The sequence below is a fragment of the Manacus vitellinus genome, unplaced genomic scaffold (assembly GCF_001715985.3).
Source record: "Manacus vitellinus isolate BGI_N305 unplaced genomic scaffold, ASM171598v3 scaffold_100_pilon, whole genome shotgun sequence".
Lineage (NCBI taxonomy): Eukaryota > Metazoa > Chordata > Aves > Passeriformes > Pipridae > Manacus > Manacus vitellinus.
In genome coordinates this window covers 440,548-448,593 of record NW_021938794.1, presented here as the reverse complement: position 1 = coordinate 448,593, position 8,046 = coordinate 440,548, and positions in this window count along the sequence as shown.

The window sequence follows — 8,046 nt, the reverse complement described above, 5'->3', positions numbered from 1 at the left end:
TCTAATTAAACAGGGGCCTGAAGAGAAGCACAGAGGCTCTGCCAGAGTGAGCTGTGAGTGTGGTGGGGAAGCTGGGTGGAAAACATGTCTGGAAGTATGAGGGAGAGACATTTGGAGCCTGGAGATAAGCAGGGCTGGTGGCTGCAGTCCACTCATACCCAGCACTGGGGTGGTTCTCACTGTCCCAAACAAGTGATGCTGCTCTAACCCCGTGTGGTGCTTTGGGAACAGCTTTCACCAGTGAAAGCAGGGAAAATCCTTCCCCTCGCTGCTCTCTTCCCAAACTGCAGTGATTTCCTATTAATGGATTAAAATGAAATGGGTTCCCACCCACTGCTCCCTGTTGTTTGTGTTATTTCCCAATTAATGATCTGAGCCATCCCCCACATGAATGCCTCAGGTCAGTCCCATGCGCCTCTGCCCACCCAGTAAATCCCTGGTAGTGAACAGAGTCTCCAGAATATTCCAATCCCAGCGCTGGATTCACTCCAAAAATGCCAAGTACTGGAGCTGTTTCTATTGCTGCTTTTTATTTTATTTTGATTGTGTTGAAAGTGCACATTTTGTTGGAAGCTGAGCGTGTGTTGGTCGTGGGGGTCTGTCACAGCTCCCTGTTCTGGCTGTGGTCGATTCCAGAGCATCAGACTTGATATTTCCTTTTGAAGAAATGATATCTGCATTGCTTTAAAATGCTCTTGCTTTGGCTTAATGTGAAGGTCATTCTGAAATAAACGTCCAGGAGAGACTTTGGCACAAAAAATACTGGATGGAACTTGGATTTGTGGTGACATTCTCGGGGTCTGGAGAAAAAAAAAATCTTATTAAATCCAGTGGATTACTCCAGTCTGAGTGAGATGGCTTCTTTTTTTCCAGCAATAGAATATGGGAGGGAGGGAGAGGGATGTTTAGTGATTTGTCTTAGAGCCACAATTTGGAATTTTTATGTATTTGACTCTGTTTAGTAGGAAAAAAAGGGTCGGCATGGAACTAGCTGTGCCTTTTGTGTGGGAACTGCTGTGCAGGGACGAGAACAATCTCATTAAAAAAGGGAAAACCCACAAAGTTTGGAAGTCAGGCCTCGGAAAGGGTGGCACTTCGAGGAGGGGGGAAATCTGCATGTTTGCATATGGATGAGCACGCGGGCCTGCCCGGTGAACTGTGCTGCATTAGCTGCCCCAGTTGAGCCGCGGCTGCAGGAGCCGCTCCTGTCACGGGCACGGCGCGGTGTCTGTCTGGGGCTGTCACAGGGTGGCTTTGCTGTCCCCTCGCTGCCGCTCTGACCTCAGCCCGGGGAAGGAGGGATGGAGCGTTTGCCGTGGGAGCTGGGAGGGAACAAAAGCTGTTTGTCTGGAGCGAGAGGAAAGCGGGCACAGAGCTGCCCTGTGCCCGAGCCTGTGGGGACGGGGCGGTGACGGTCACCAGGGCAGCTCCAGCGCTGATAACTCTGTTTTCTCCACTGCCAGGGCACCCGAGCAGCCCACAGGCTCCACAGTCTGGGAGAAGTGCATGGAGCAGAGAACAGCCCAGATTCCATTGCCAACTCCATGCCTGGGAATGGTAACATCATCCTGAAGCTCACCATGGGTTCCCGTGCAGGGATATCAGGGATCTGGGCTCCTGCTGCATTGGCAGGGAATAAAGTGCAGGGATAACCAGGATCTGGGCTCCTGCTGCATTGGCAGGGAATAAAGTGCAGGGATAACCAGGATCTGGGCTCCTGCTGCATTGGCACAGGTTCCAGTGCAGGGATACCCGGGGCCTGGGCTCCTGCTGCTCCCGAACCCTTAACCCCCGCGTGTCTTCAGACTCGTGGTTGCAGCGGGTGAGCCCACACAGGCAGGCACAGGCCCCGGCTCAGCGTGTGCTCCCGGGGTTTTAGGACAGAAGCCTTTGCTTAACAACGAATTCCCAGCGAGAAGGTCCGAAATGCCTTTAAACCTCTGCTGCAAACATGGGCACGGTCCCAGCACTCTGCCCTTGCCGCACATTTGTTATGGGCAGTGGTCTGGTGAGAGCCAACCTTGTGCTCGATCCCGTGCTCGGGAGGAGGAAAGGGGAGGTCAGAGCCGGGCTCACACGCGGGCTCAGCTCGGCGGCCCCGGGCAGATGCGCGGAGCTGCCGGAGGTGCCCCTGGGTGTTCCTGTGGCCTCCAGCTGTCACTCCGAGAGGGAGCAGAGCGGCTCCCAAGGGTCCCCTGTCACATCTGCCACCCCCGGGCCGATGCCTCGGGTGCCTGAGGGCCTCTCCCACAGCACCACACGTCTAGACGTGATCCCAACTGAGCCTTTGTGGCGCCCGCTGACGGCTCCACCTCCTTTCCCTCTGCTCTAAAGTGAGGATAACGCGATTTGTTTCATATTGGATAATGCCAGTATAAACGAGATCCTCACTGCAGGGTGATTTTCCCATTGGAAGCATAGGTTGGGTGTTAAATATTGTCAGCACTAAGTGTTCCTGCCTGTAGCTTTGTGGCAACTGCTTGTATGGAGGCACGTTACGATCTTGTAGCTTGGTTTGTTAATAATTCAAGGTTTCCTGGTCCCAGGCACACACAGCTTGCTGGCTGGGAGGTTCCATCCAGAGGAGCTGTTCATTGAGACGTGCTCAGTGCCTGATCCCTGTGAATGGGACACGCTCTGCTCAGTTACCGTGAAGCAGCTCCTGAAGGACGGATCCATTTGCAAGAGTTAAATGATGTTTTGCTGTCTGTGCTGTAACTCAGTGCAATCCACCCTCTGCAGCAGCAGGGGAAGGAGCTCGGGGGCTTCTGCTCCCAGGGAAATTACCATTCGTTTTCTCTGTATCAGAGGAGACTCCAAATACCAGTTCATCATTGCTCAGGAAATGACATTTTGTTTTCTGCAGTGTGACATTATCACTGTTGTGTAAATTCCATGTTGATAGCTGGGGAAAATGCCTTGGAAGGGGGATTTAAAGGCATCTCCTCAGCGTTCATCTGGCCTAGGGAGCCATTTCTGAGCAATCCAGGCTTTGCTGTCCTCCTCCCTGTCATTTTTTCATTGGACAGGATGTTCTGGTGACTCTTTGGCTGTTCCCACCTGGCCCTTCTCCAGGTGCCCAAGCTGTGACTCCTGGCCGAGCTGCCTCGTGGCCTGGATTCCCTCTGTGGGGGGAGGTCTGGTGAGCAGGAGCAGGAGCAGGAGCAAGAGCTGTGAACCCACTTTCCTGTTGGAAACAGCCCCAGCACAGTTGTGGGTCAGGCTGAGAGGTGAAATGATGCACACCCATGTGTCCTCTGGAATGTGCTTTGCCAGGAGGTTCCCCTCAGAATTCCGATGCCAGTCAGGATCCCACCCCTGGCAATGAGTGAGATTTCTTCAGTGAGCAAACGAGCAGTGGTGTGGTTCAGCTCTGCTGTGGGTGTTGGGGAGTACCGTGTGGCTCCTCAGCTCTTGTCTTGCACTTATTGAAAGGCACATCATGACTGAAAGTAAGTTACTTTTGTTTTTTCACCTCTGAGTATTTCTTGTCCCTAGAAAATCAATATTCCCATTTATGAATGTTTGCCAGGTTTTTTATATCTTTTTTCATAAACTTGAAATCACCTGAAAATCCACAATCGACAAACTTTTTAAAAAACCTGTTCTGCACGAAAAATGATTTTGGAAACACATTGATGTCCTTGTGAGAAGGGCCTGGGATTCCAGGAAGAGGGGGAATGGCTTCTTGCTGCCAGAGGGCAGAGTTAGATGGGATATTGGGAAGGAATTCTCCCCTGTGAGGGTGGGGAGGCCCTGGCACAGGTTGCCCAGAGAAGCTGTGGCTGCCCCTGGATCCCTGGAAGTGTCCAAGGCCAGGTTGGACAGGGCTTGGAATGACCTGGGCTGGTGGAAGGTGTCCCTGCCCATGGCACTGAGTGCTCTGGTCTAGTTGACAAGATGGGGATCAGTCAAAGTTTGGACTTGATGGTCTCAGAGGTCTTTTCCAGCCTGAATGATTCTATGAAATGAAATCCTGATTTAATCATGGGGCTCAGAAATCTGGTTTCTTAACCCCTCTTGCCTTCCCTTGCTGACTAGGGAAAGGTTTTTAACAAAATAGTAACTTAGGATGCTCTGCAATGCTCCAGGTTAGGCATTTTGGTTTTGTATTTGCATTTTGATGTCCAGTGAGGGAGGGGAAGATCCTTGTGAAAGAGATCTCAGTGAAGGGGTTGTAGCCAGTGTAGGGTGAGGAGAGAGTTATATAAAATTCTCTGACCTGGAGGCCACAGTGCCACTGATATCAGAGAGAGGGGAGCCAGGATTTTGAGAGACCTCAAACCTAATTCAACCTAATTCAATAAAATGCTCTTTTCTAGTTACGAATTTAAATTCTTAAGGACTGGGAGGAAAACCTCAGGAAAACGGGAAAACGGAGCCTTTTCTTTGCCAGCTGCCGATTTAACTCAGCAGCCTCTGCTCCCCGGCATCCCCAGGAGGGCCCGGCGAGGTGCTGGGGCAGGGGAGGGGCAGCGGGGGGAGCGGGAGCTGCCGGGGGACTGCGCTGACAGGGTGAAACGGGCCCACCGGGAATTCCCATTAAGTCCCGGTGACCTGGATTTGAACTGCCTGAGCTGTTCCAGGGGCTGCACCTCTGCTGGAGATCGGGGCGCGGCGGTGGCCGCGCGGGGGTTAAGGCGGAGCGCTGGGGCTGGACCGGGATGACACGGGCTGCGAGCTGGAACAGAGCCGCCAGCGATGCGGGCAGCACGAGACCGCTCCTTAAAGGGCATTGGGAAATTCTCTTGTTCGCTGTCTGGTCACAACAGACCGCAGGAATTGGGTTTCCCCCGTTTTCCCCGGGATAGTCGAAGTTGAAGGACACCAAAGCCTTCGATCACGTTTTCGGGCCACTGGCTGGTGAAAATCCTCCCCCTCCCCTGGTTGTCTGGGTTCTCACCCCCTCCAGCCCGTGGCCTCTCATGGTCACTGGTGCTCTGCCCCACGAGCTGCCCCGTCCTCCCCCGCGTGTGTCCGGCTGCAAGAGGCTCTGCTGGATTCCCATCGGGAATTGGCTGATGTCCCCAGTGCCAGGGGCTGCTCTTGCCTATGCTCCAGTTCCTGAGCTGACCCCAGGACTCAGCTCCTCTTTCCTTTTCCCCTTTCCCCTGACAGGGAGAGTTCAGTGCTGTTGGGGCTGCTACTGGCAGGTCCATTGCCCTGAACTTGTTAAGCCTCAAAGAATTTTCAAAAGTGATTTTGGGTTTGACATGAGTCAAGTTTGTGAGCAGCTCTGGGAAGGCTGAGTTTCTGCTCAGGTCCTATTCTGTGCTGTTGAGGGATCCTCACTAGAAAGTGGGTCAGTGGTGACTCAGACTGGGCAGAGGAAGGTCCCAGCTCTGATACCTTTGTATTCACCCAAAAACCAAACAGTCCCAGCTTTCCTCTGCAAAATGTTTTGAGCCCCAGGTGACACTGGCTGTGTCTGTACAGTGGGTGTGTTATCACAGGACTTTTAATACTTCAGGGGGCCCATAAGAGAATGGAGACAAACTTCTCAGTGGTGCCTGTTGTGACAGCACAAGGGGTGATGGTTTTGTACTGAAGGACAGTCAATTTAGATCAAATTTAAGAAAGAAGTTTATTGTGATGAGGGTGGGGAGGCCCTGGCACAGGTTACCCAGGGAAGCTGTGGCTGCCCCATCCTTGGGAGTGTTTGAGGTAGGGTTGGATGGACTCCAGTGGAAGGTGTCCCTGCCCACAGCAGAGGACTGGAGTGGATGATCTTTAAGATGGTTTTAATCTTCTGTGATTCCATGGTCAGCCTGAAGAGCTCAGGGGCACAGCCAGCAGGAAGGAGCCCAGGAGGTGAGTGTGGTCACCACAAACTGTTGTGTTTGCCAAACTGCCACAAGCATTTACCAAAATTCCTGTGACCATTCATTCCAATCCATTCCAATTCCACCTGGTCCACCCAGAGCTGGAGTCACCTCCCCTGAGGATGGCCTGTGCTCAGCAGAGCCTGGGCAGCTGGATGCTCTGAGCTCTCCTTCCCCCATGCCTGGTTTCTGGAGTGCCTGTGGAGGGACAGGCCTGTGTGAGGTGTGTGGAGCCACTTTCCCCAAAAGGCCTCTTTTCTGTGCACAGGTTTGTTTCTTGTTTCCAGCTGGAGCCTCAATAGCAAAATTCCCATCGTGGGCGAGACAGAGATGGGATGTGCTTCCACCTGAGGTGTGTGTGCTCCTCCTGCAGAGTTTCTCCATGGCGATAGAACTGTAAATTTCCCTAAAATTTACATATATTAAGTAAAAACCTCTCTCCTCCCCTCCCAGTGTCCTGGTTTGTGGTCAGAGTTCAGTTCAGGTTCTTCCTTATTTGCGTGGGAAATGAGGATGTGGCTGTGAAACTTGTCTTTGAGGTGTTATTTTCCTCACCTGGGATGTGCCCCCACAAAACTGGGATGTACCCCCACGGAACTGGGATGTGTCCCCACGGAACTGGGATGTGTCCCCACGGAACTGGGATGTGCCCCCACAGAACTGGGATGTGCCCCATGGATCTCTCCCTTCAGGACACAATTCTCCATCATTCCACACAGCAGCAGCGGTGCCTCCCGACCATCTGACGTATCCCTCTGCTCCCAAAGGTGCCCCAAACATCCCAGGAGGAGCCTGACCCTCCCTCTGCTCACACAAACTGCTCCTCACATGGAACCCCCTCACCCCCCCATAAACCCACGACCACCTTCCTGGGGAGTCCACGAGGGCTTTTGTCCTTGTGCTCACCCCAAAAGCAGCGTCTGCCTCGTTAGATTAGAGTTGAAAAATTGCAGCCAGATGGTCGATCATCAGCTTCAGCAACCAGAGGAGTGGGGATATTTTAGGTTCGAGGGTTTCCCATTATGCAATGGCACAGACACGGGCGGGGGAAGCTTTGGGTTCTTGTTTCTTTGGGTTTACTAATAATGAGGGATTTGTTTGGGGTTTTTTTTCCCTTAGGTGAAGGGTCTGAAGCACCAGGAGCAGCTGAGGGAGCTGGGGGGGCTCAGCCTGGAGAACAGGAAGCTCAGGGGGGACCTTCTGGCTCTCTGCGACTCCCGGACAGGAGGGTGGTCCCTGACATAGCCCTGGTTAGTCAGGAGAAGGGAAGGAGCTGAGGACAGGCAGGAATTCTGCAGCACCTGCCTGTGCTCCCAACCTGGGGCAACTGAGTGGTGGGATGTGGGAGCTGGAAAGGATCTGAAGCAGTTTGTGATGGAGGGAAGTGGCAGCCTGGGGTGTCAGGCACCTTTGGGCACTGGACCTGCTGCCTCCTGCAGTTTTTGTGGTCCTGGGGAGTTGTCCAAGACACATCCAACACACCCTGGTGACATCACCAGTCCCAGCCCCTGGCACAAGGACCCTGCCCTGATCATGCATTGTGGGTGTTGTGTGACCCTCTGGGGCAGCAGGATGGAGCTGGGCCCACCTTAAATCATGGGTTTTGCCCTGCTGACCCTGAAGACTCTGAATAACTCGAGATTCAGAGGCAGCCTGTGCATCTGGAATATTTCTGACTCACTCATCGTGCTGGTATCTCAACACCAGCCCAAAATAGCTCCATGCTGTGGTGCAGCTCCTCTGTGGCTGGAGCAAAGCTGCACTAAAGCCTTTATGGGGTACAAAGACGCCCCTGCAGCAACAGGCTCATGGTGCCAGGGGTGGGGAAACAGCCCCGTTTGCTCCCAGTCTTGCCCTGGTGAGGGGGCAGTGATGGGGGGTTCCTGGTGCAGACCCCTCAGCTCTGCTGTGCCCACTCACCCCGTGCTCACTGCCACAGCCAGAGGCACCTCCAGCATCTTCCTCTCCCCACACCACCCCTGTGAGGCTGCAGCCACTGAGGGCAGAGCGAGAGGACGATGATGATCCCTTTAATAAGATGGGTTGGACCCTTCCAGAACCAGAGAGAGCCCCCCACCTGGGGCTGGGTCTCCCCCCGAGGAGGCAGCTCCCAGGGGTCACCCTGGCAGCCCCCGAGGTGCTCAGGGCACCCCCAGCTCCCCGGGTCGGAGTATTGGCCCCGTGCTCAGCATCTCCTCACAAGGTGCTGGGTCCGGGGTGTTTT